The 26,525-nt window shown below is 48.2% G+C and overlaps 1 protein-coding gene across 1 annotated transcript in view; it reads left to right on the plus strand.

The window, feature by feature from the left end:
• The first annotated feature begins 1,120 nt into the window (after positions 1-1,120).
• Positions 1,121-26,525, plus strand: part of LOC126536542 (uncharacterized) — a 470,489-nt gene continuing 445,084 nt past the window's right edge. Inside the window, exon 1 of the mRNA XM_050183554.2 lies at positions 1,121-1,186. The gene's annotated coding sequence lies outside the window, so the exon portion shown is untranslated. The remainder of the gene's footprint in view (positions 1,187-26,525) is intronic.

A 26,525-nucleotide genomic window follows, 5' to 3' on the forward strand; every position in this document is an offset into this window, starting at 1 on the left:
AATAATATTCCAGAAGCAGGCTTCTCCTCACAAAGGTCGTTACTACAAGAAGCAATCTTTCAGAGCACCCGCCGCTCACGTGCAGACACACCCAGATTTACACCAATGTTCACATGACAGCTCTTTGTCGTGAAGTGGTGTCCATCACGTTATGATTTGCTACGGTGGCTAAGGGGCTACGGCGTTATGCTGCTGAGCACGAGGTCGCGGGCTCGATTTACGGTTGCGATAACCGCACTTTACTTTCGGTTATCGCAGTGCCCACGATAACCCTGAGTACTGCGATAACCGCAGTACTCACGTACGGGGCAGAAACCTGGAGGCTTACGAAAAGGGTTCTACTTAAATTGAGGACGATGCAACGAGCTATGGAAAGACGAATGATGGGTGTAAAGTTAAGGGGTAAGAAAAGAGCAGATTGGGTGAGGGAACAGACGCGAGTTGATGACATCTTAGTTGACATCAAGAAAACGAAATGTGCATGGGCAGGACATGTAATGAGGAGGGAAGATAACCGATGGTCATTAAGGTTTACAGACTGGATTCCAAGGGAAGGAAAGCGTAGCAGGGGGCGGCAGAAAGTTAGGTGGCCGGATGAGATTAAGAAGTTTGCAGGGACAACATGGCCACAATTAGTACATGACCAGGGTAGTTGGAGAAGTATGGGAGAGGCCTTTGCCCTGCAGCGGGCGTAACCAGGCTGCTGATGATGATGATGAACCGCACATTTATGTGGGTGGATTGCAAGAACGTTCACGTACTTAGATTTACATGTTCCCTTCAGAGAACACCGCGTGGTGAAAATTAATATGTAACCCTCCACTACAGTGTCTATCGCAGCCTCGATATTGCTTTAGGACGTTAACCTCCATGGATCAATTAATCAGTCATCTTGCTAAGCGAACACAAATGAACTCTTTAAGGTTCTTTTTTGAAGAAACAGAAAGAAATAAAAACTCTGCCGTTGACTTTGTACGCTAAAGAAACAATCATTTCCTGCCAAATGATCGCAAATCAAGCTCTGAAAAAAAATCGCCTTTTCGCCAGACTAAACTTTAGAGCTTATATTTAGTGCCCCATTAACAAAGTCTCGTACCCTTTTTCTTCTATTACGAAACAGGTTCCACCGCATGTGTGCAAGAAGCGACAGGCAGGAGCACCCAGGGTTGATCAACTTATGCTAACGGTAAGTGAAGAGCACTTTAATACCTGCCCGGCCTTGCCATGCAACGCGAAATACGGGAGGGTAAATCCTCACCTCTACTTAAGTAGTCCGGTAATGATCCTGCTTAAAGTGTTTACAATTTCAAAAATCATGCTGCAACTGCCTGATTATGAAAATTATTTACTACTGCCATAACAACACAAATGAACCGTCGAATCTATCTGTCATAGTTACATACAAATCAACTTCTACAGAATTTTTTTTATTGATGTCATCTGCCGAAGAGCCTACTGGCGTCTACAGAATTGTATTTCCGTTTGCGGATTGTTGAGTTTGTTTTGGTAAGATACGTACAGGTAACAAAGTTTCTTAAAACTCTGCAACTCTATCAATTTATTAGGCATATCAAAACCAAATTTCTGACCCAGTTAGCTCACTTGAGTGAGATTGTTAATGATCCTTTGTTTTTTTTTTCCTTTTTTTTAACCTTAATTTTGATGTTATGACATGTTATGACATGTTTGTCTTCATAGAATTGTACGTTGGATCGCATCAAGCATGAACTCGGGGCTGTTAAAATTTGGTTTGGTGTGTTTTTCAGTGGCACATTATGTTTACGCATGAAGACATGGTGCGTCTGAGCGTTGCTTGTGTTCTCCGTTACGCAAAACCTACCACATAACCTGCATATTGGGCCGGCTACTAGCGTTTAAGCTGTTGGTCCGAACAGCGTTTTGTGCATTTCGTTCGGGATTTAAATAACCTGTTTCCTCCTACTAAAAAAAAAAAGAAATAGACACAAGGTATATACGCTGCACCTTCGCAATGCTCCTCGGCAATTGCTTGGCTCAAACTTCATAACCGGACAGATTCAGAATGACTCATAGTAGACTAACAAGATTAATGGCAGGAACTGTTGTATGCAGACATGTTACTGAGGATACAACTCCTCATCGCAGGACTCAGCCAGCAGCGTTACGCATAAGCACTGTCTACCTCAGTCGAGAAGAAGCGCAACTGCCCTATACACTCGATAAAGTCCAGGAATTTAGTATTTGAGCCGAGACCGTTGCAAATACGGGGGCACAACATTCTGCCTCACCTTTGGCCATGATGTTGTGTTCGGCATGAATGCATCTTTGTGCAGCAGTACAACGTACGAAAAAAAAAAGATATGCGCCTGCGAGAGAGAGACAGAGAGAGAAGCAGGTAAAGGCAAAGAGGCTAACCAAACGCACTTCCGGTTTGCTACCCTGCACTGGCAGACAAGAGAAAGAGCACTATTTGCGGGTACACAGGAAGGTGCTCACCGACACTGTAAATCGCGAGAGCTGTTGATTTGAGATGCTGTAGCAACGCCGTCGCTGCTTTCTGTGCCAATAACGCGTACGGCCATGGTCCAATGATCTTCGGTTCTGAAAACGGTCTTGAGTGAAGTCAGTTTATTGCTTTCGGGAGATAGTCGCGAGGGTCGTACCTACGGTAACAAAGGCATGGGAGGTCTCCGATAGTTTCTTGGGTCCCGCATGAGCCGCACACGTAGGTTTGTCACCCATCCCAATGCTAAATGAAATTAGAGAAACCGCGTAAACTGCTAGGTGGAGGGTTCCTTTCTTTCTTTCTTGTTTCCTCTAAGCATTATTTTATCACCCTCCGAGCCTGACGCATGACTTGCGGAGGAAAGTGTTCTTTCAAGTCACTTTATGCTCTAAGATAATATTCCATAAGAATTTTTGAATTGAACGAAAATGAGGGGTCGTCGAGCTCAATCATTTAGAAACGCTTGACGGGAAGTTCATGCAGCTCATTATATTCACTTGCATTCTATTCGTGCTCCAAACTTGCATCCGTGTAAACATTCAACCGGGTGACATCATAATAGGCTCTCTATGCAGGGAACTCCTGCCCTTGCTGACCAAGCCATAGGACGCCAAGCGTACCGTACCCACATTTTAATTTTCGTACTGATGTTTTCCACGAAATTGGCCGCTTAAAGTTAAACTTAAAAACCATCTGCACTTAAGCTCAATTAGTTTGCACCTGCTGCTGCAGCTCCGTGGGATCTGGATTTTCTCTAACTTTCATTTAACTTTATTTTGCCATTATTATAGGGAATGAGAAGTTTAAGAAGACGGTGACTTCGCAAGGGAGGCCACGAATACGCGAGTCCGTGAAAGGGCAGCGGAAGTAGAGCCAGTCAAGATGCGCTAACCATCAACTGCTGACTCCCTTTGGTGAGAGATCAGGAAGACACTGAGCTTCATTAATTATGAGGTCGTGACGGGAAATTCTGCGGACTGACGGCGAAACATCTCGTTTTTATTTCGTTTCCTACATCCCTGGAATAGCCAGGACGCCATGGTGTCACTTCAGGCGCCTCTGTTTTCAACCATAAATCAGGCGCAATCGACTGAAGCACGCTGAAACGCCTCGCCACCACCCTGTTTAGGTTCACCCTCTTTCTCTCTAACCCCCAAATAAGTGCTTCAGCCGCGCATTATGCGTCCCTAAACACAGTCACACGTGTCTCTATACCAGCTTTCATTCTCGCGTCTCGTTTTGGGGCGCACCACTTTTCGGAGGGGAAGAAGCGGCAGCAGCAAGAGCACTTGGCACATATTTACTCAGACTCAGCAAAGGCCGGAAGCGTCGGACAGTTGCTCCAATTTTTTAAAGTCATATATTACTGACTCGGAGATTCCTTTAGAAGGCGCAAAAAAAAAGGAAGAAAGCAAGTACGGATAGAAAGCAAGGAAGGGGGATGGGGGCGAAGCGGTGTTTGGACCGTTTCAAGTGCGCGGGTCGCCGTTGCTCCGCCGTTCTCCAGCCCGCTTTTCTCTTTCCGAAATGCTCAACATAAGGACGCAATTACTAACAGTCACCTCCTCGGAGGGCCTGTCACCCGCTCGCCGAAGAAGAGCAGTTCGAGGGTAATCGTCACTCCAATGGCGTCTTCTTACGTAGAAATGGAGTGCGACTTTAGCTGCCATGCATGGGACAAGTTTCTGTTCTTAGATCTCTCTGTATTTTACCGAAACCTAGAGGGGGTTGCGAAGGCGGGGAAAGGAGGAAAGACACGAGAATCCTGTCTCTCTGGCTTTCTTTCTCTCTCTCTCTCTCTCTCTCTTTGTGTAGACGTTACGAAGAGCGTGACATTCTTGAAGACCTTCACCAACGCTTTTCTTTCCCACTAGGTTACTGTGCGTTTTCTTTATTATATATTTCTTTAATGGCTGCCGTCATTTACCACGACCCGCCGACCATGAAGAAGACGGCGGAAAGCGAAGAATGACTCGATTCGCGGAACCAAGCGGCTTATAACTCACTTGCGCTTTTTCTTGTTGCTATTAGTTTATAATACGAAGGCCGCTAACTGTTTCTTTTTTTGCCTCGGCTCTGTACCACAGCTCTTAATCACTGTCCGTGGCGTGCGTTGTCTTGCGCGCAGTTTCTGCGACTGCCTCCAGGATTCAGCTATTAATGAGCATCAAAGTGATGCAGTCGTGAGCAATCACGCCATCCTTCCAAGTTTGTTTTAAATGGCCTGCGTTACATTCTGCCTGCCTCCGAGAACGGAGGCCGCAACGAGAAATAACTACGTAAAACAAACGCCGCGAAACTTTCAGAAGCGTTGATGAATGGCCCCGCGGAGTGCGATCAGTCAAAGCGTCGCGGGTGTAAACGAGTGCGCGTTCGGCGAGAAAGTTGGTTCCCCTGGTCGGCAGTTTGGCCGTGCGCCCCGCGGCATTTCAGCACCTGTACGCTTTGCGCCGCCGTGTGATGCGACGTGACCTTGCACGCTCGACGGATACTAGTCCGCGGGTCAATTCGAATTGGCTTGATTACGGCGTTCACCGATTTTCGCACCACCGGCTGCCTGTCCAACGCGCGCAGCATAAACACCTAGAATCTTGGCCCATTTGGAATGTATGTTAGCGCATAACAGAAAAATACGAGACATGTGCGCTCTGTCTTGTCTCCCGAGGAGCGCTGGAACGTCTGATGTCTTTAGGTTCAAACAAGGGGGTTCTGGTCAAACCCTGCCCTTTGTTGTCGGCCGCTGCTTCGCATACGCTGGTTGCGGAGGCATCTGTGATGCTTTTATTATTATTATTATTATTATTATTATTATTATTAATATTATTGTCGTCGTCGTCGTTGTTGTCTGTCTGCAGACTTACAAAGATTTCTGTACTCGACTTCCCTTCCTCAAATTGTTCACATCCGTATGTCTTCCCTTACTTGAACGCGCTTCAGCGGTGGGATATGGCACAGGCAATTCAAATAGCATGTTAATCGAGCGTGTGCATAAAAATAAACGTGCGCAGCTTGCACTAGTGGTGCAAGGCTGGAGTCAACAGCCGAGCTTGTGATCAACTAGCTTTTACGTGGCGTACCTAAGTTGTTTATATGTTTTGCGAGGTTATGCTTAATTTTCTTAAGTTGTTGGTAGGCTTGGCTAAGTCGATTCTAAGTTTCGCGAGGCTATGGTAAGCTTGGCTAAGTTGTTTCTAGGTTTTTCGAGGTTATGCGAGGTTTTGCTAAGTTGTCTCGGCGGGCTTGACGCTGGAAGTTTTCGAGCAGTCGCAGGCCGGGATCGCTTTCTCGGCGACGCCGAGCGTTCAGGCGCCGATTGTCGCGTTCCATGGACTGAAACTCGGGATCCTCGACGCGGCGTCGCCTCTTCTCAGCCGCACCCCGCAGGGGCGTCTGCGTCAGCAGGCGTTTGGTGTGTTGCGACACCACGGACCCGAGCACACGAGGGTTGGACCCTCCCGCGTGTAGCCGTGCGCGGCTTAGCCGTGTCTGGGGAAAAGGGGATCCTGGGGGTTGAGCCGATGCTGGGTGTTTGGACCTTTAAGGCCCCCCGGCGGAGGCAACACACCTCTTCGGCCTCGGCTTCACATAGACGGCACCTCCAGACTGACCCACCTGGAGGACATCGGCAGTCGCCTTTTCCTGTCTCTCCCTCCTCGTATCTTCGTCTTTATCTCTCACTTTTTGACCTTTCCTGTCTCCTTCTCTCTTCTTTTTACTTCCTTTCTCCTGGCGGCAAGGGTTAACCCTGTGTGGCTATCCAACCTTGGGTACACCATATTAGGTTATAGTGACGGCGTACGACTGGCGTCGTGCAGACTTGTACGCAAGCTCTGCCGCGTCCCCTCGTTGGGCTCCGTGGTGGGCGGTCGGCGCTGTTGCCGAATGCATACATTTTTCATGGAAACTTCTTTCCCCTCCCTTACTGATCGCCCTCAGAAACGAGGGCGCACCGAAGATGTCTTCAAGTTTTTTGGACGCCAAACCCAGAACTTTCCCCGCTTCCATGTTATTCATTCCGAAAAGCCAAACAAAGCAGTGCGAAACATCTCACCATTCCTTGTTTCAAAGTCCCTAACAGATATTTTTGGTCCAGGTTACAAAGTGTCGAGGATGGCAAGTGGCGACCTCCTCTTGGAGCTCCGCGATGCAAAACAGTATGAGAAACTACTGCAACTAGTGTCATTTGGAGAGACCCCCATAACAGTAACCCCGCACCGTACAATGAACACCACCCGTGGTGTTGTGTCAGATGATGATTTGCTTGAGCTGACTGAAGCGGAACTACTGGAGGGCTTCAGCGAACAAAATGTGATCAATGTCAGAAGAATTAAGATGAGGCGGGATGGAAAAGAGATTCAGACGAAACACCTAATAATTACTTTTGGATCAAGTATCTTGCCCGAATCAATCGAGGCCGGGTACATCAAGCTCCGTGTCAGGCCGTACGTGCCAAACCCACTCCGATGTTTCAAATGCCAGCGCTTCGGCCACAGCTCGCAGAGCTGCCGAGGCCGCCAAACATGTGCAAAATGCAGTGCCCACGAACACACATCTGAAGCTTGTGAGAATGCTCTCAACTGTGTAAACTGTGATGGGGAGCACGCCGCGTATTCGCGGGCGTGCCCATCCTGGAAAAAAGAAAAGGAAATTGTAACAGTTAAAGTAAAGGAAAATATAAGTTTCAAGGAGGCACGCAGGCGGGTATCGTACCTGCCCAAGAAAACCTTTGCCGATGTGGCGCGTCAGGGGGCAGCGTCACAACGGCCTCCGGCGGCTGTCCGACCCACAGGCAGTGAGTCGGCAGTTACGCCATCTGCCCCCGCGGCGGTTGCAGCTAGCGCTGCTCCGTCGACGCAGAATGAGGGACCACCGACCCCGAAGGTGGCCGCCGCCGAGGCTGTCCCAACCTCCCCGGCCCCTTCCAGCGCTGGCAACAGCCGGCGCAGCCAAATCCCGCAGGGTGCCCCATCGACCTCTGGGCTGGTGGGCGCAGGGGTCTTGCCCTCCAAGGCGGGACTCTCTCGGGAAACATCTCGCTCGCAAGAGCACGTGTCCGGCGCCTCACAAGAGGCAATGGACACTACACCCATCCTCAAGGCGCACCAAGCGCCTAAGGAGCGTCGAGGTTCTCTCGAACGCTTCAAAAAGAGTAAAACCCCGGTTACAGGGCCTCGAAAGAGCTCTGGAACCTAAGCTCTGAAATCTCTGTAATTAATACATCTGTTTCCGTATACACAGCACTTATTTACTACCAATATGGATACACCAATAATTCAATGGAACGTCAGAGGACTTCTCAGGAACCTTGATGACGTGCAAGAGCTTATCCAAAAACACAATCCAAAAGTGCTGTGTCTACAGGAAACACACTTAAAACCACAACACACAAACTTTCTCCGACCGTATGTCACGTTTCGCAAAGATCGCGATGATGCTGTCGTATCATCAGGCGGTGTTGCCATTTTGGTTCATAAAAATATTTCCTGTCAGCGTTTACAGCTACAAACGCCCCTTGAAGCAGTGGCGGTTCGAGCTGTTCTTTTAAATAAACTCGTCACCATTTGCTCGCTTTATGTACCCCCACACTTCAAATTAAACAAGCATGAATTTCAGTCATTTATAGACGAATTGCCAGAACCTTATCTTGTTCTTGGCGATTTCAATGCGCACAGCTGCCTGTGGGGCGACTCTCGTACAGACGCGCGAGGTCGTCTTGTTGAACAGCTCCTCTTTTCTTCCGGTGCGTGCTTGCTGAATAAAAAGGAACCCACATATTACTCTCTAGCAAACAGAACATTTTCTTCAATAGATCTTACTATAGTTTCCCCGTCTATACTGCTTGAACTCGAATGGGAAGTTGCCAACAATCCTTACGGCAGCGACCACTTCCCTATACCGCTAAGATCACCTAAAGAAAACGAATATCCTCCACAAGCTCCTAGGTGGAAGATAGACACAGCCGACTGGGAGAAATTTCGAACTCTCACTAACATCTCATGGGCCGACATGTCTTCTCTAGAAATTGATGCTGCTGTAGAGTATCTTACATCATTCATAATAGATGCCGCATCAAAATGCATATCCGAAGCGAGTGGTCTGGCATGCAAACGACGTGTACCGTGGTGGAACAGCGAATGTAGGATCGCCCGTAAGAATCAGAACAAGGCGTGGGGGTTGCTACGCGCTTCTCCCACTGCAGAGAATCTTATCAACTTTAAAAAAATAAAGTCCCAAGGCAGGCGAACCCGCCGACAGGCCAGAAGAGAAAGCTGGCACAAGTTTTTATCGAGCATTAACTCGTTTAGGGATGAGGCCAAAGCCTGGAACAGAGTTAATAGGATTAGAGGGCGGCAAACACATCCACTCCCCCTGGTAAACACACAGGGCGATACACTACAAGACCAGGCAGACTCACTTGGGGAGCATTTTGAAAACGTGTCAAGCTCAACAAATTATTCACAATCGTTTCTCAAACACAAACAAATAGAAGAATGTAAGCCTCTAATCAGAAAATGTCGTCAGAACGAACCATACAACCGTCCTTTTAGTATTGCAGAGTTGAGAGCTGCCTTGAACGCATGCAAGAGCTCTGCGCCAGGACTGGATAGAATAATGTATGAAATGATTAAAAACGTACACGGTGACACGCAAGTTACAATACTTGCACTATTTAACACCATTTGGGCTGTGGGGTACCTTCCAACCGCATGGAAACAAGCCATTGTTGTCCCTGCTTTGAAACAGGGCAAAGATCCTTCCTTAGTGGCAAGTTACCGCCCGATAGCCCTCACAAGCTGCCTTTGTAAGGTATTTGAAAAGATGATTAATCGACGACTAATTCACTTCCTTGAACTGAAGAAAGCGCTAGATCCCTGTCAGTGTGGCTTTAGAGAAGGGCGGTCCACAACCGATCATCTTGTACGTATTGAAGGATATATTCGCGACGCTTTCATCCACAAACAGTTTTTCCTATCGGTATTTCTGGATATGGAGAAGGCTTACGACACAACGTGGCGGTACGGCATCTTGCGAGACTTATCGGAAATGGGCATTCATGGTAATATGATAAACATAATAAAAAGCTACTTGTGCAATCGTACCTTCCGGGTGAAAGTCGGCAATGTGCTGTCACGTCCTTTTACACAAGAAACTGGTGTACCCCAGGGAGGCGTGCTCAGTTGCACACTTTTTATTGTTAAAATGACAACGCTTCGTGCTTCCTTACCACCAGTCATTTTGTATTCCGTCTATGTGGACGACATTCAAATAGGCTTCAAATCCTGTAACCTCGCAGTATGCGAGAGACAGGTACAGCATGGTTTGAACAAGGTGTCAGGGTGGGCAGAGAAAAATGGTTTTAAAATCAATCCTCAAAAGAGTTCTTGTGTGCTGTTTACAAGGAAGAGAGGCCTAGTTCCGGATCCTTGCTTACAAATGTGTGGACAACAGATACCTGTAAACAAAGAGCACAAATTCCTAGGTGTTATACTTGACAATAGACTCACTCTCGTCCCACACATTAAACAACTCAAAGAAAAGTGTCTGAAAACAATGAACCTAATGAAACTTCTATCCCAGACTACGTGGGGTAGTGACAGAAAGTGCCTAATGAATCTGTATAAGAGCCTCATCCGGTCACGATTAGATTATGGTGCCGTGGTATATAACTCTGCCGCCCCGAGCGCGCTAAAGATGCTAGACCCTGTTCACCATCTGGGTATCCGTTTAGCCACAGGAGCTTTCAGAACGAGTCCCGTACAAAGCTTATATGCAGAATCGAATGAGTGGTCACTTCATATCCAGAGAACACACATCAGCCAAACATATTTTTTGAAAGTCCACTCTAATCCTGAACATCCCTGTTTTAACACCATTAACGACATGACAAATGCTACACTGTTTCGTAATCGTCCTTCCGTAAGACAGCCTTTCTCGCTGCGTGTGAGGGAGCTTAGTCATGAAATGCATGTTCCACTTCTCGAACTTCGCCTAATGCATCCAGCCAAGTTGCTACCTCCTTGGGAGTGGCAGTTGATACAATGCGATACATCTTTCATGGAAGTTACAAAAAACGCTCCAGAGATTGCAATCCAAATGCATTTCCGGGAACTCCAGCACAAATACTCCTGTACGGAGTTCTACACAGACGCATCGAAGTCACACGACGGGGTGTCCTATGCAGCCGTCGGTTCATCCTTCTCGGAATCCGACGTACTGCATCCGGAAACTAGTATCTTTACGGCTGAGGCCTACGCAATATTGTCGACCGTGAAGCATATAAGGAAAACAAAACTCAAAAAATCAGTTATTTTTACGGACTCCCTAAGTGTTGTGAAGGCTTTGATATCGTTCTGTAAGTGCAAAAATCCTGTTTTAATTGAACTCTATTCCGTGTTATGTAAAGCATATGTATCTAACTAGCATGTGATTATATGCTGGGTGCCTGGCCATAGGGGCATCCAGGGTAACGTTCTAGTGGATCAGATGGCTACATCAATTTCATTACATGCAGTTAGTCCTACTGCTTCGGTCCCTGTCAAAGACCTGAAGCCTTTCTTAAGAAGGAAACTACGAAACCACTGGCAACGCATGTGGGACGAAGAAATAAATAATAAACTGCATGTAATAAAGCCACAATTAGGTTTCTGGCCTCCTGTAACAAAATCCCGCCGGACAGATGTCCTCTTCTGCCGTCTAAGAATAGGACACACTTTTGGAACACATAACTTTTTACTCACGGGAAACGAGCCTCCAACCTGTGGTAGATGCGGGGAGAGGCTGACAGTCCTCCACGTTCTACTGGAGTGTCGGGAAGCCGAATCTGAAAGAAGGAAACATTTTCTCTTAGCGTACCGGCAGCACATCCCCCTTCATCCTGTTATGTTACTTGGCCCAGAACCACTCTTTGACACCAATGCAGTCTTAAGTTACCTGAAAGATGTTGTATTACATGTTGTTAGCCCCACATGTTCGTAGCGTCTCCTCTCTTCAGAGGATGGCGCTGTGATAGTTCTCTCGTATAGCACGTGCCTCTAGGCCCTTGTGTTTCAAGGGCTCCGGCGAGGCAACAGTGCTCCAGCTATTTTTACCATCTCATATATTTTCATTTCTATGTCATTCTTTTACGATGGATTTTAATGTTCATAGTATTCGTCATTAGTCATCGCCATAATTTTATATCACGTAGATTTTATGCACTTTACAGCAACTATTTTTAGGCCACTTTACAGCCAAGTCACATCTCCATAATACATCGTCAACATCACCACTTGTCATGGCGCTCTTTGGCCACACCTGGCCCTTGCGCCATTAAACACCACATATCATCATCATCATCTTCTCAGCCGCAGCTTCGGCGCGGTGTTCCGGATCAGCTCGGCGGCGACGCATCGCTTCTCGCTTGACAGTATGGCGATCTTCCTGGTAATCCGCTTCTTCTGGTAATCCGCTTCTTTTCTGGTAACGCTCCACGGCGGAACTAAAAGCTTACGCAGCTCCGCTGTTAAAAGTTGATCAGTAAATATAAAGATTGTGTCTGACCTCGTGCACTAACAACTTGTCGAGTTTCACGCTTCAAGTTCCACGCTTCAGCCGCTCAGCTGCAAACGTAGTCTTACTGACATCCTCTTTTTGTACGACGTCATTCGTGGAATTATTGCATGCACAGATATAATAGTTTGTTTCATTACGAATTCCACAGAATACTACCAGGGAACATAGACCCTTCCATGTTCCTGCATCTTTCAGCACACACTCGCCTCTTCACTGAATGCCAAGTTCTTATGCAACTGTCATTTTCTCCAGGTTGATATCTTTCAAAAATTTTTGTTCTCTTTCTGTTCCGAGCACTTCGCACTCTCTCTTAAGCCTTATTTCGATACAGCTGTTCTTTTCTCCTGTCTTCTCATAGTTTCTCTTTGCTACCGTATATGTACTCAGTCTCTCAAGTCTGTGTTATCGCTGGATTGTTGCTCAATATATACCTGTTTATTCTGTTCTTTTCTTGTTATTGGTTTCAGTGTATTTTCTATCTTATAACTTTTAATCCTGGTTGTTTTTCTTTCAACGTTTCTCATTTTTTCTGGGTGCCAGTATTTCGACCCCCTGTTGTTCATGGGCACATAGGACAAATATTTATTTATTTATTTATTTATTTATTTATTTATTTATTTATTTATTTATTTATCTATTTATTGAACATGGAAGACATCTATGGCTACGCATCGACGTCACCTTTCCCACAAATTTGCTTCGCTTTTCGACTCCTACGACACCCTAATTACAGTAGTCGTTGTGCATCTGAGGCCCGAAAAGCTTTCCACACAGAGCTAGCGGCTCCCAGAGAGCACAAGAACCTGGGACGTGGGACACAAGGTAAAGGCATGTAGTGATGGTGTATCCTGTGTGTGAGAGGTTACTTACATTGCGTTCCAGAAGGATCCACTTTGTGTGTGCTCCACCCTGCCATCGAGATGAACTTCCGTATAACATACATATATATATATTGCAATAACAATATGTCATTATTGATTGAGCAGTGGTCGCTAAAGCAGCATCTGCCTAACTGCGTCCCCGTTCGGAGTGAATTTTTTTCAACGCGAAAGCGTTAAGAGCCCCGTGTCGCAGAAAATCCGGTGACGGCGTCCGGCGGACACGTCGCTCCGGCAAAACCGTTTTCCAACCACGCATACCCAGGCCCTCCACGTGGAACAAGGAAGTTACTAAACTAACTGAATTTCTCAAGCTAAAATACGTTGAAAAATCGTAAAGTACGATTTCTGCACAACCTACACACATCATAGCACCGGATTGTAATTTGAATGTACGAGAAAACATAATTCTTTTACGCAATAGCTCAAACCCCATTTTCCAGCGTTTCTACGATTCATAGACCAGCCACGGCATCCGCCATTTGCGCGCGCCGACGCGCGAATATCTTGGAGGCCACGGAGCGGTGCGCCCGTCTCTTGCAACACCTCCAGATGGCGCTAGCCTCGCTGCATCACGGCCTGCTCAAGAGGTCGTGTTTCTACCAGAAAGTCCGCCTTCAGGCATAGCGCTCGCCGCCAGCGTTTCCTGGTAAACATCACGGATACATATATACATATATATGCTGTAGTTGCCAAAAAGCGTGAGAAGCAGTCGGGGATCTTCGAATACTATTGCGTTCCACTCTTAAAGGCGAAGCTTAGGCGTCCTCCAAATTTTTTTATATTTTTTTAGGAAGTGGTGTTCTCTACTATTGCGCAAAATAATGTCCTGTTCACTCCCTTCCCACCTCTGGAGGTGTTCTGGGGAGTAATCGGAAAAATTCATTTAATGGAGGGCAGAGAAGTCGGCCTGAGCCAGCGCACTGTATGATGCAATTTGCTACTCGGACACGACCACTAAACTGCCAAACGGAGAGTAAGTTACCCTGAACTATGCATCATGAATGTATACGATATTGAAACAGCGCGTGCGGCACAGCTGCAGGGAAATCCATAGGGAAAACTCTTTCGCTATCCGAAACAGTACGAAAGCAACATAAGCCCCGGACTGCAGCGCGCGGTCAGAACTCACGCGGGTGTCGCGATATTGGCCCGGGCCCTTGTGCCAGCCTAGCCCACGCACAGGCTATGGCACGCACTTGCCTCTCTGTCAACAGAGCGCGCAAAACACGGTGAAGGATCGTGCTGGGGTCCACCAGACACGTTTGCGGTCGGGGGGGGGGGGGGGGGGGGGGAGCAAATTGGCGCGCCATCTCAACGCAATAATGCGCCGAGGACGCTGGCGGGCGAGAGGACCCACAAGGCGAGAGCAGACCGGCCGGCCATTCCCGCTTTTAATTACCGCGCCTGGCTGCAAATCGGCTTTTGACAGACCACAAGATGCATCGGCGCTCGGCTCGCCTTGCCCTGAGCGTTTGCGCCTTGCAATCGGGTCCTCTTCCCCGACGTGGCGTTCCTTCCATATAAACGCCGCTGACGGTGATGGTGCGGCGGCCTTGTCCTTGTTGGTTTTGTTCCGGCATACCTCGGCGCCGTTTCTTTCTCCGAGCGTGTATAGTATACGTGTACACACATCCTCAGCGCGGAATAACGCTCGTTCGGGGCAGACATGTGTGCTGCACGCGCTCGGAGCCGATCGAGGCTTGTTCTTGGTTTGTTTTCGCTCTTGTTTCTTTTTATTTGGCTTTTCCTTCCCGGCCGGGCCTTCGATCAAACCACGCACGCGCGCAGTGACGGCTCTGGCGCTCCCGCTGATGCGGTTGTGGCCAGCCGCGTTTTTTATGGCCCTGTTCAGATGATGCAGCGGCGGCGCTTTACGTGCATCCGCGTGCCAGGTAATTGTCCCAAATGAGAGCCCCGAGTCCATCCTTCATCGCGTACACGCTCTGCTGGCCGGCGGAGGTAGCGCTCGTGAATAACCTTGAAATATCCTTATGTAGGTTGCTTGCCTCGGTATATTAACTGAGAAAAAAAAAGTCAGTGGCATTGTTGCAAAACTAAAAAAGTCTTGAGTGCCCTTTTTCTGCACTCTGTGTCGCGCGAAAATGTGGCATGAAAAACGAACGTTCTAAGGTGTCTAAATGCTTAGGAGCAGGTGTTCACTTAGCGAGGAGTGGGCTCTGTACAGTCCTCTTCGGTTTTTTTCGGGTTGTTTGTGTTTGAAATATCGGGTTGGCTTTACAGCGAAGCTGTATGTGGCTAGGGTTCCGTGAATTTTACGTGCATCAACAAAAACTATCATCATCAATGGCTCATACCCCCGTAAGCAATGGGTACCCCCGAGCAGCGCATTTCCTTTGTGTTCTGCAGTTGCTATGAGAAGGCCACGTACAGCTAGACAAAGAATCTTGAGTCATTCCACACTGTTGCAACTTGTCGGTGTGCGACCGGCCTCGGCAATGTCTACGCGGGCATTGCCCTCTCTTTGTCCGCTCTTCAATCACGTTCATCGGCTAGTTTCCTCCGGCTCAACTGTGATCATCGTTGGAGACTGCAATGGGGATATTTGAAAACCAAACAAGAAATGGTTCACTCAGTTTGTGCTAGAAAACTTTGAAGTGCCACACCAATCTAATAAACAAAGACGTCAAGGAAAACATAGGGAAAACTAGTTGTACTTACTAACTGAATTAAAAAAATGATAAATTAATGGCAATGAAAGTCGATGAACGAACAACTTGCAGCAGGTGGGGCATGATCCCGCGTCTTCGCATTACGCGTGCGAGGCTCTCACTACACGTGCGATGCGTGCAATTCGAAGACGCCGGATCGTGCCCCACCTGCACCATGTTGTTCTTCCATCCACTTTCATTGTCATTAATTTATCTTTTCTTTAATTCAGCTAGTAAGTACAAGTAATTTCCGCTATGTTGTCCTTCACGTCTTTGTTTGTTGGCTTCTCATGATACGAATAATAAAAATCGGGCCTCTCGGTTAACCCCCTTTCTTCTCGTTCACATAAATCTAAGTTACTCAACTACTCAAAAAAAAAAAAACGGTCGTGTATAGAATTAGACCTTCACCAAGATTCCGCCTGAAGTTGTAACCGAACAAATCAATGTATACACAGTAATTACAAAGCTATCGTGAGTGTCATTACCAAATGATGAAAATATATACATTTACTCTTGTGACGTGCTACAGCTTCGATGGTCATCCACCTTCGCAGAGTGGAATGGCTCCTCAATTGTTCCATGGAGGTGGATAAATCTTTCCACAGATGCATGGCTGAAAACGCCTCCCACGTAACTTAGGAACCTAGGATACGTAACGTCTGAGCGCGAAATTATGACCTCGGTTGGGTTTCGCGCGCAGTAAATGCAAGAGCGATGTCTGCGTTGCATCGTTGCCAGCTCACATCGGATTTAAGACCGAAAGCTGGGCTAGTTGGTGGCTATTCGTATGAGGGGACATTGCACTAGCGTGTAAAAAAAGGGCACGGACAGGAACATGAAAACCTATATGAAACCTAAACCCTCTACCTATGAAACCTAAACATGAACATGAAAACCTAAATCCTGTACCTATATCCCATCGAATATAGGTAGAGAACTTAGCGCGGGTGGGCACATACTTAATTCGGGGTTTAGCTGGGGTTACGTGTTTGCACGCTTATTTTGGGATCAGGTCGGTGTGGTGCGCCGCTGACCATGAACCGGAAACCCTGTATGGCTACTGCGAGTGTGGGCGTTATGTGCTCTCTGCGCGACAGTGAAATTGGTGATTGAAATTGGTTATTGAAATAAATGGGAAATATGGTTAGTGTTCTAACATTTCTCGTCTTCTGTCAGCTGTGACCAATGTCTCCTGGGCTCATTGTTTTTGACATGTTTCCTCCGCCACAATCGATCATTGACTTGCTTTGCGACTTACTGGCTTTAAAGCCACTCTCGATATTGTACTTTTCGTCGTAAGCTTGCCTGTTTCGCTCCATTCTATGTCCGTTGGCGAAGAGAATACCGACCATTTTTTGCCTCCTCTTGCCTTGGTCAGCTTCTGTTGTTTTAACGTTCAGCGTGATACGTGCACATATAGGTACACGTGTAGATGAAACTTCACAGATGTTCGCCTTTTCGTTCAAACAACATTCATCTGCGAGCGCCAAACGAAATGTATTTTTGTGCACGTGTCTCGTTTCTTGTTGCCCTCTTTCTCAAGAAAACACAATGACGATCACATGCGTGATATGCAATACATAAACATACACCGTTCTTCATCACGCGCCCTCGTGGCATGATATACGTGATTGACCAGTTGTCGCGCGCGTTGAAGTATTGTCGAACGCCCCGGTTTCAGGGAGCTATCTCGATTCCTTTGACAAGGTTTTCTTCAGGTGACGATATGAGCTTAACGCCGTATATTTCACGGCGTACGCGGTCCTTAATTGAGCGGAACTGAATTCAGAGCCTCCTGTTATGAAATAGAAACTTCATGGGTTGCTCGTTCTCTCCGAAACCTATTGTCGACCGCTGAGCACGCGATGGCGGGCAACCAAAGCTTGAAACCCATTGTTGCATACGGCAGCGCCAGCAGTAGCAGCAGCAACAGCAGCAGCCGAGGCGAAGCTCTTGAGAACAAAATGGCTTCCGAGAGCTGCTTTTGTACTCTTTTCACCAAGATGTTCTTTCTTTTTTTTTTATTTCTGGCCTTCTTTCAAGGCGCCATGGCGCCCTCTCGTGCGCCGAGCGTAAACAGGGTCCCTCCGAAGCAGTTCTGCTTTGTTCGCGAGAGGCTTGAATGCGCCGTTTCGAACGGCGTGCTTTCGCTCCTTTATTTGCTTGCTGTCCCTTCTCTCGAAACCAAACAAGTGTTTTTCCAAGCTCTCGGGCTAATAAGGGTCTTTTCAGCTGGCGCATTTATTGTTGCCGCTAAGAGTACACACGCACGCACGCAGACACCGCATTGTGTCGGAAACGGAGCCCGCGGTCCCTTCTCTCCTTTTTATTTACGAGTGTGCGCCGCCACGTTGAATGAAAACCAAATCAAGCCAGAACTAAACGAAACAGCCACACCAGTGCACGCGACAAAACGCAGCCGAGACAACAACAACGGCGCTCTTACACCATGTACGTAGCGGAGCCTTTTGTTTCCCAGGCGCCTCCTCGCCCCCCAGCGCTGTTCCCCCGCCCGAAATGGAGTGCGGCACACTTCCCGACGTGTTCGGCTGAAATGGGGTGTGCGTGCGCGCTTGCTTTTCGCGCGCGAACTGCTGCCACTGCAGAACAAACACCGCGGTGAGCGCTTTCATGAGTGTACCCGGAGTAGGAAGACTATCGCTAAAGCGAGAGGCCCGTTTGCATACGCCTGCGTGGAGTTTTCCTCCTCCCTTCTTCTTTCTTCATCTTTGTCTTCTTTGAGTGTCCAAGGGCGTTGTACCCGATGCGCGGTAAGTTTCGACGGCGCTATATCCGCGATATTTAGCAGCCGGCGGCCATTTCATCTCGCGAAACCGGAGAGACACTGCGCATGTGCGTGTGTGTACGAGTGAGGAGGGTGTTGCTTCATTTCTTTTGTTAGGGATGGAAGGGCGCACTGTGGAAGGGGAGAGATAAATTGGGAAACACGCTAATGTCTTGGCAGTTCGCCGGGATCCGCTGGATGCTTACATGATGAAACACTGCTTACGTCGCCTATCGTTCAGCGCTTATCGTTTTGCAGATTATTTTGCTGTCTAATTATACAGATGGGGGAGTCGGGCCGACAAAGATGGAGCAGATCAGAACCTGAGCGGGCAAAGCTTGATGTCGTGAGCAAGTATACGCTTCTTAGTGGACCGCTGCAATCCGACACGTAGCACAGTTTTCCCAAAGAAGTGTTTGTGATGAACCGAGACCACGACTGAGAAATGAAGGGTAGGAAAAGGAGGAGGGTAGGTGCGCATTTCGCAGACACTCCCACTGGAGCACTACATGCCTACCGATGTCATTGAAAAGAAGCGTACGCGATCAACTTATTCGGTCAGTATTTGCCTACGAGACCGAATCTAGGAAAGGCGCATTAAGTAAAGGCCATGGCTTCGCTAAAGGTTCGCTGACCGGGTGTGTCTTGAATGTCCTGCCTGATAATGGGCGTACTGCGGACAGCGAGCTCGCATGTGGTGCGTTCCTTCATAGGGAGAATTCACAAAGCATTTTTTTTTTCGTAAATACCATTGGCCGGCCGCCATCGTTAATCATATGTCCGACATCGCGATTGTCTAGCATCTGGTCATGCGAAAAACCGCGGTGTCAGAACGCTCTTTGAACACGTGCCCAGATTGGCCAAGAAGTGTTGTCAAGAACTTCCCAGAAGTGCTTTAGGTGGTACTGTATCTCTCAAGCGTTCCAGGAGTTCACTCCTGGAACACTTGAGGAAGTGAGGGAGATCTCGTTATGACCATGTGGGGAGTTGCTAAATATATTAAAGAGTGAATTCAGCATGACAGCTGCTTGCAGTGATTGAGTTAGGGGTTATATATGTGGAGTAAGGACCAGACTCACACAAAAGAAAGAAGTAAACAGAATTACACAGTAATTTTAACACTTTTGGGTACTCGTAGCCTTGACAGCATCCTACTAATGCAACTGCTACAAACAGATGCTCCGCGAACAGAACGGCAATGAAATTTCGCTCACATAATTCACAGATTTGAGTTTCGAACATCCTGATACACTTCTCAACACAAAAGCTACCATAGGCTCAATTTAAGAAAGCTTGGGATAGAAACTTTCCCTGGAAAAGGCTGCTAAATACCGGTAATACGTAAAAGCCCATGCTTGTAAATTTCTGTCAACTATGACTTGCCTCAAAAAGAATAACCGTTGAACATACGTATACAAGGTGATTTGCTAGAAAAAAACTGAATAAGTTTTCTTCTAATGTAATTAAGCAGAGATGTTAACTCCAGACCTCACTAATTATTTAAGCGCCGAGCACAGCTGCTGAACGTCTAGACCCTTTTATAGATCGTCTACCTACTTATCTGAATAAGGAATGAAAGCACAGCTATGAAATTATTCAGCACGTTGGCGTAACATTTCTGTGTCCGTTTGAGCAACTGAAATCTATGCTCTATAATAGTGTTAGGCTAACTGATGGCGTTTTATTTATCTGTGAAGTTGGTACATCAGCACAAATGGCCAATTGCGTCCAATCGTGTGGAATTCGGTTGATTCTATATAGACGAACATCAGTAGAAAATGTATTTGTTTGATAGCGGCTTTTCTCAGCGGAAACTGACACCCGGGTATCGTTTGCACCAGAGGAACTGAACAGAAAGTCCTATAAAACACAACAAGAGTCTTCGCCCGGCTGTATTTTAAAACGAAGCTTTCTTTGCCTTTTCCTCCTAATTTACGGCTGTTGGCTTTTGCTGTTGCCTCGCTTAATGGGCAATTAACTTGGGCAACTGGGCATGCGACCACTCCTGACCAATTCCCTGGAACAGCTATGTGTCATTGGGAATGTTCCCGAATAGATAAACAGAACAAGAAGCAAGGTGTCAAAATGTCGGCAACAGAGAAGCGTAGATGTCGGCAGTAGAAGATGATGTTTCTTAATGCATTAAATGTGCATACAACTGCCCGATTCTTGCCGTACCCCCCATAGCGGGTACAAACTAAGTTCTGAAAACACATCAGCATCGTCATCTTATCATCGCCATTATTAGCATTATCATCATCGAGAAGCCAAATATGGAGAAAGAAGTGAAGCAAGTAACTCACATTCTTTCCCAATACCAATCCGAACCACAGCCAATCCGGCACAGTGGGTGTATACGCCATAAAAGAAAGAAAACGAAATGAAACGAAATGTAAGCAAAATCAGTGTCGCGTTGAAACGGAGGCCGCATTTGTAGCGAAGTATTTGCGCCGTACTGTTACATTGGCGTGATCGCTTAACGTTTGAATAAACATTGGATTGCATTTTCGTCATTAGCGTTACATGTGTGCAAAATTCCATTCCATTGGTGTTACATTGGGCAAAAATGTCCTTCATTAGCGTTAAGTTCGCATAACAGTTGCTTTGACAGTAGAACGCAGATTAAAGAAGGCCGAGCTTAACACTTGTTCCTATATAAGCGTGGTACCCACCCATTTTCTTTTTCTTTCACGCGTCAATCATAGCGTTTCTATTTCAGCCGTTAACCCTGCATGAAAGCAATGGTAAGAACTGCCCCTTTGATGCCGAACTCACTTGTATATCGTTACCCTTTCGGCGTGTAGCATTCCTGTCAGCATCATCGCGCGAAACGCAATAGCCAAGAATCGTAAAGCCTGCTATTCCATTTCCTTACAGCTATAGCTGACCCTCACACCCATCTGCCTGCTCAGGTGGAGCACCAAGGACCTTCTCATGCTGCATCTCCTGCAGTTGTTCACAGCCATTACAACGCATACTTTGATGTTTCTCTAAACTTTTCCGCCTATAGCACCCAATATAGGCACAAGCACCCAATATAGGCACTCTATAGTGCTCTTTATCAAGGGCGGCAGAGTATTTTTTTTTAGGAAATGATGCGATTTTTTCCCCGACTTCATAATCTCTGCAACATCAGCAGCATAAACCGAAAATCGAGCCGGCAACTTTACGAGTTAAACTGTGAAAATAGCCAGCAGCGAGCTCAAATTACGCGAAGGAAGCAAATGAGATGGACACAATAACCATGCACTGCTATAGTTCCATCCGCTTTTCTCACGTTTTGCTGCTTCTCCTGCCTCTCGATTTCTCGCGCTTTATTTCAACTCGCCACCGTACAAAACCCCCGCACACAAATACATCGGGCTTCGTCACTTTGAGGGGAACATGGCCAGAGCGGTGCATAAACAACTAGTTTGTTCGATCTGCTTGCTTCTCCCTTCGCGGCGATTCCTTCTTGCTGTATAGCTTGCTTATCTCATAAGTTCGCACAACGAACATGCGCATAGCGTACTTTGCAAATGGATTTGCGCTGTTCTTTGAACCAGGCTTTCGAACCGAGAAAGGGATAGTGCAGTGTACCTGGGTATTTTTGCGGTTCAAGAGCAGTGCGGCGGAACGCCTTCACGGGCGATCTACCAGGGCCCGCAACCCAAGTCGACGACACGCGGGCAAGTAAGTCCAGCGGTTGCTTGCAACAGCCGAAGGGGGAAAAAACGCTTGCGTTCACGACAAGGTTTGCGCGTGCCTCCTCACAACGCTTATATGGGGTGGGATGGTGATTGTCGTTTACGCGCATCGCCGACCGCCGGCATGAAATGATCCGGAAGCATAAAGGCACGTTGTTTGTGTTTTCCGGGCGCCTTAGACGACCTGCAATTCTTTTTTTCTTTATTTCAGATTCGGTCGGACATACGTAATGTGTTGTCGCGGTGCCGGAAGCCGAAGAGATATTTTGTGCTTTCGGTCGCGAACAGACGAGGGTGGGAGCCCGTCGCGGTTTGAGTCGATGCTCGTTGCGTAAACGATTGCCCAAATAGGCGAACGCCAAAGCAAGGAAAGACTGAGGGCAGTGGTGTGGGCGATTTCCTGAGCGCGAGAAATCGCCCATCAAGGGAGTTGTATACGAAACTATGGTCCGTAGTTTGAGCGCTTGGTTTGAAGAGGTCGGAGTCCGTAAACACGACTTTTGTATAAGAACCAATGCTCGCACACATCGTCCCCAGTTTATGTCTGAGTGACATTCTAACCCCGCGGCACCTTCCTTCGTGTTTCTCATAGCGTAGCTTAGCTGCTCGGAGCGTCAGCTATGTAAAGGCCGTCATGCCAATCCCTACATGCAAGCTGCTGCACCGAACGGACTGCGGTGACGTCACTAATGCACCTGGAAAGTTCCTACGGCACTTATTGGTGTGCAAAGTGTGCTGCTTCACTGCGAACAACGCATGATTTGTCAATCTCATATTTAACCCTCGTCCCTGAGCGAGTATCGCACGCAGTCAATTGCCCCGAGGACTAACTTTTGTTATCATTAGTTTTCGCCTCTCTTTACTATCCTCCGTCTGCTTAAGCATGCGGGTTAACCACGTATAAGTGGACACGTGCGCAGCGCTGCCAAAAGCCAACTGGTTTGCGGGCGCATGAGGTCGAAACAAAAATAAATGGGCGTGCCCATAATCTCTTTTCCGTATGGTCGCCGTGAACGCTCTGTTTTCGGTGAAAGACAGCGAGGTGCACGAAAGAAGAAGAAAAAAGAAAGGGGGGAGGGGGGGGGGGCAGGCTTTCTATCCGGTTCGCGATGCAGCTAACGTCCCCTTGCCTTCCTCCCTCTGCCTTCATTCCTTGCGTATTCATCTTCGATTCCTAGCGGGGGCCGCACTGTTTACTCGGCGGCTCGACGAACGCCCGCGGCTGCGGTCGCTCGCGTTGCGCCGCCGGTGTACAGCGTGCGCTTTGCGGCTGCGGACAATGGCTTTCCTCAAATGGGAATCGTGACGGCGGAATCCTTTTGGGCGCAGAATTAATTCCCGGTCACGACCGGCGATCGCTTATTCGCCCGCGGGGGTTAAGCTGTTCTCCCAACCCTCCACTGGTCAAGGGAGGAGACTGGACAACGCCGGCCGAACGCTCGCGCGACCCCTGCGCCGTGGGCCTCGCCGACCCGAGCGCTTTCGTGTAAAGCCTAATGTTTATGTGGCGGCGTCCAGAGCGGCCGTGCCGCGCTTCGACCGTTGCTTTCTCGTGCGCCGATATATACGCACGTGCGGCCTGAATGAATGGCTCGCGCGATTGAGACGTTGTTCGTCCGCTGCGCGCCGATGTGTATCTATGTGGGTGGGGGCTGCGGGGGAGCTTCGTATATGATACAGTGCTGTGTGCTGTTTCCTAAAAAAGGCCGGCTCTCCGAAGACGCACCAGCAACACTCGATAAAGAAGATGAAAAGAGAATTTGCCGACAGACGACGATCTTCAGTTTCTTTTACATTCTTGTATTTTTGTCTTGACAGCCCAGTGTTCTTGTGTATACGTACACATAGGAAGGAATCCCACTTGGAAAGAATGGTACCCCGTGCTGCGCTGCATCTTGCTGAGCGAAGTTGTGAGGGTAGTCGCCAGCGCATCCCTGGGTAGCCTACCTCTGCGCGCTACAGCTGATGACATGCCCTCCTTCCAGTCGTCTCTTCTACGTGTGCGTAACATCTCTACCTAGCGGTTGTCGTCAATGAGCTGCGGATAAGTTTCTACCAGCTGCACTACTAAGTACATCGCTGCACGCTTGCATTTTAGGTAAACGGGCCGGTTGTGTTGCTTATCGGTATATTTATGATAACGAAAGTTGAGCAGCGGATAAGTAATGATAGCGTGCTTCCCGTCAATAAAGGAAAACTGTAAGACAAGCATAACTTGATCTGTGTCAGTGAAATAACCCGTAAAATAAAAAAAAGAGATGCCGCTCTTACTGTGAGAAGATGCTTGGTAAGCGCGAAGAGACACACGAAAGTAGGGGGAGCAGGGGGGGGACAACGCCGCCTTGAAGTTGCTGTACCAGTTCGCGCTGACGCCATGGATTTTGACGGCGACTATTGTGGCCTGTTAATGGTTCATCTGTAAAGGCGGGCTACATTGCGTTCCATAAGAGAGCAGCAGAGGAAGGTTAGAAAGTTCTGAGAATCATCGCTGAGCCACAACGGCCAAATCACAAAACAAACGCTTTGGAATCTGTGACGTCACACTGACGTACCAGCGCTGGCGGTTCGGACGCGAAATTCAGGAAATTCAACTTTGAGCTGCACCTTCTCTGTAACCAAGCTCCCTACTATCCTGAAATGAATTTTAAAAAAAGGTTTTGGAATAACACGTTATCAGTCTATAAGTTAATTTAGTGTTTCTGTTTTAGTGTTCTTTTTAAGAAGCCTCGTCTGGAAAGATGTGAAAACAAGCGTGCGTCCAGTCCGGCCGTCGGTGCTGCTGTCTCCTCGCCGGGAGAACACGCAGAGCCCATTTGTTTCCCGCCAGTTGTACCGTAATACTGGCCGCACGAACTGATTGTTGTTGCCCGGCCAGGCCGGCTGCGCCTTACCAGCAATTCGTTGGCGCGAACCGCAGCGGCCATTGTCGCGTTGCGGCCGAGATCGCGCGCGCGCGCGCGCGCCCTCTCCTCGCTCACAATGAGCCAAGGTGCAGAGGTGACTCGCGTGCGAGTTGTGGCACTCGCGTCATTAAATTAACGCGGCCCCCGTCGTGCGGTGGCGCCTCTTAAGCCGTGCGGGGGGGCTTTAGCGCGGCTGCCACTGCGACGCCCGTGCGCCCACTTTGATGATGCGTTCGCGTTGTTCGCTTTCTCGGAGGAGATCCCCGCCCCCTTTTGTGCGCGCTCCGCGCGCTTGATCGTTAATGAACCGACTGTCGCTGCTGCCACGCGCGGTCGCGCGTCCATGCGCGCCCGTGCCGCAAAACCTGTTGCGACGCTCATCGACATACTGTGCAGCGCGTGTCACGGACGTTGTGTGCACGATTTTAATTAAAAGCGGTGGCGCGGCGCGCCATCTTGGGATTTTGCCGCAGGAACCTCCCTGCTGGTTGCGATGCGTGACTGACAGTCAGTGTGGAGAAGGAGGTTCCGGGACACTCTGTAGTCTCGAAGTCTATCTGCCCAGAAGGCTTTCTGCGGGCGTTTTAATGCGTTAGCATTAGGAGTGTCGAAGTGGTGAAAAGTGTATTTGAAGTATGGGAAGCCGCGGTCACATGGTAGAAATACAGTGAACTCTCGCTAAGACAACTCATTTAAGCCACATTCTCTGATATAACGAACAACACGGAAAAGACTGTTTGTTTTCCATAGAATCAATGAAAAAAAAAATCCGCTTAAAACGAACTGCCTCAGAAGTGCTCTTCAGTTAAGACGAACATTCGGAGTGACCACCACCGCTACCGATTCTGCAGGCTAGGTTGCCTCCATGCGCAGCGCCCGGGGGCGCGCGCGTTGAGGCACCCTACTGGAGGCCTGCGGCGCACGTCGCCCGTGGACGGAGGCGAAATCAAGACGTGGAAACAAAGAGACAGTGATGTTCCACTTCGTAAACGCGGGTGACGCGCAAGTATATGGGTGCTATAGCGTACACGAAGCTATCGGCCCTCGGTGCGCCTGGAGTGTCCGCGTCGGAGATAGTATTCAAAACAGGGCTCTCACGGCAGTGCCATACGCAGCAACCGCCGGAGTAGAACGCCTTTTTCATTCGCTTACTAGCTAAATTGACAAGCATGGTGTCAGCGCGCACAGCCAAACATGAACACTTCACATTCGATGACTGCGGACACTCAAAACGCTAGCGTGAGGAATAGCGGCAGCAGCAGCGAGCGAAGTGACCTTCGCGCTGTCTATCGCTGTAACGCAAACTGAGCGACGAGAACACAAGCACGCGCAATGCTATGAGCCATCAGCCCACCTAGACTGTGCACCCAAAGCAGATTGCTTTCAAGATAAAGCTTGCGCGACCGCACGCGACTCAAGTACAACACCCTGGATGAAACTAAGCAAGAGTACCACTTGAAGACAGTTTTCTATTAAGTCAAGCTAAATAAAAGCTTTTCTATGTCATTTTTTCCCCGTTGTAAGTCTACTTCCTTTACCATTGGGATGCGCCTAGTCATGT

This window comes from Dermacentor andersoni, chromosome 4 (genome assembly GCF_023375885.2).
Source record: "Dermacentor andersoni chromosome 4, qqDerAnde1_hic_scaffold, whole genome shotgun sequence".
Lineage (NCBI taxonomy): Eukaryota > Metazoa > Arthropoda > Arachnida > Ixodida > Ixodidae > Dermacentor > Dermacentor andersoni.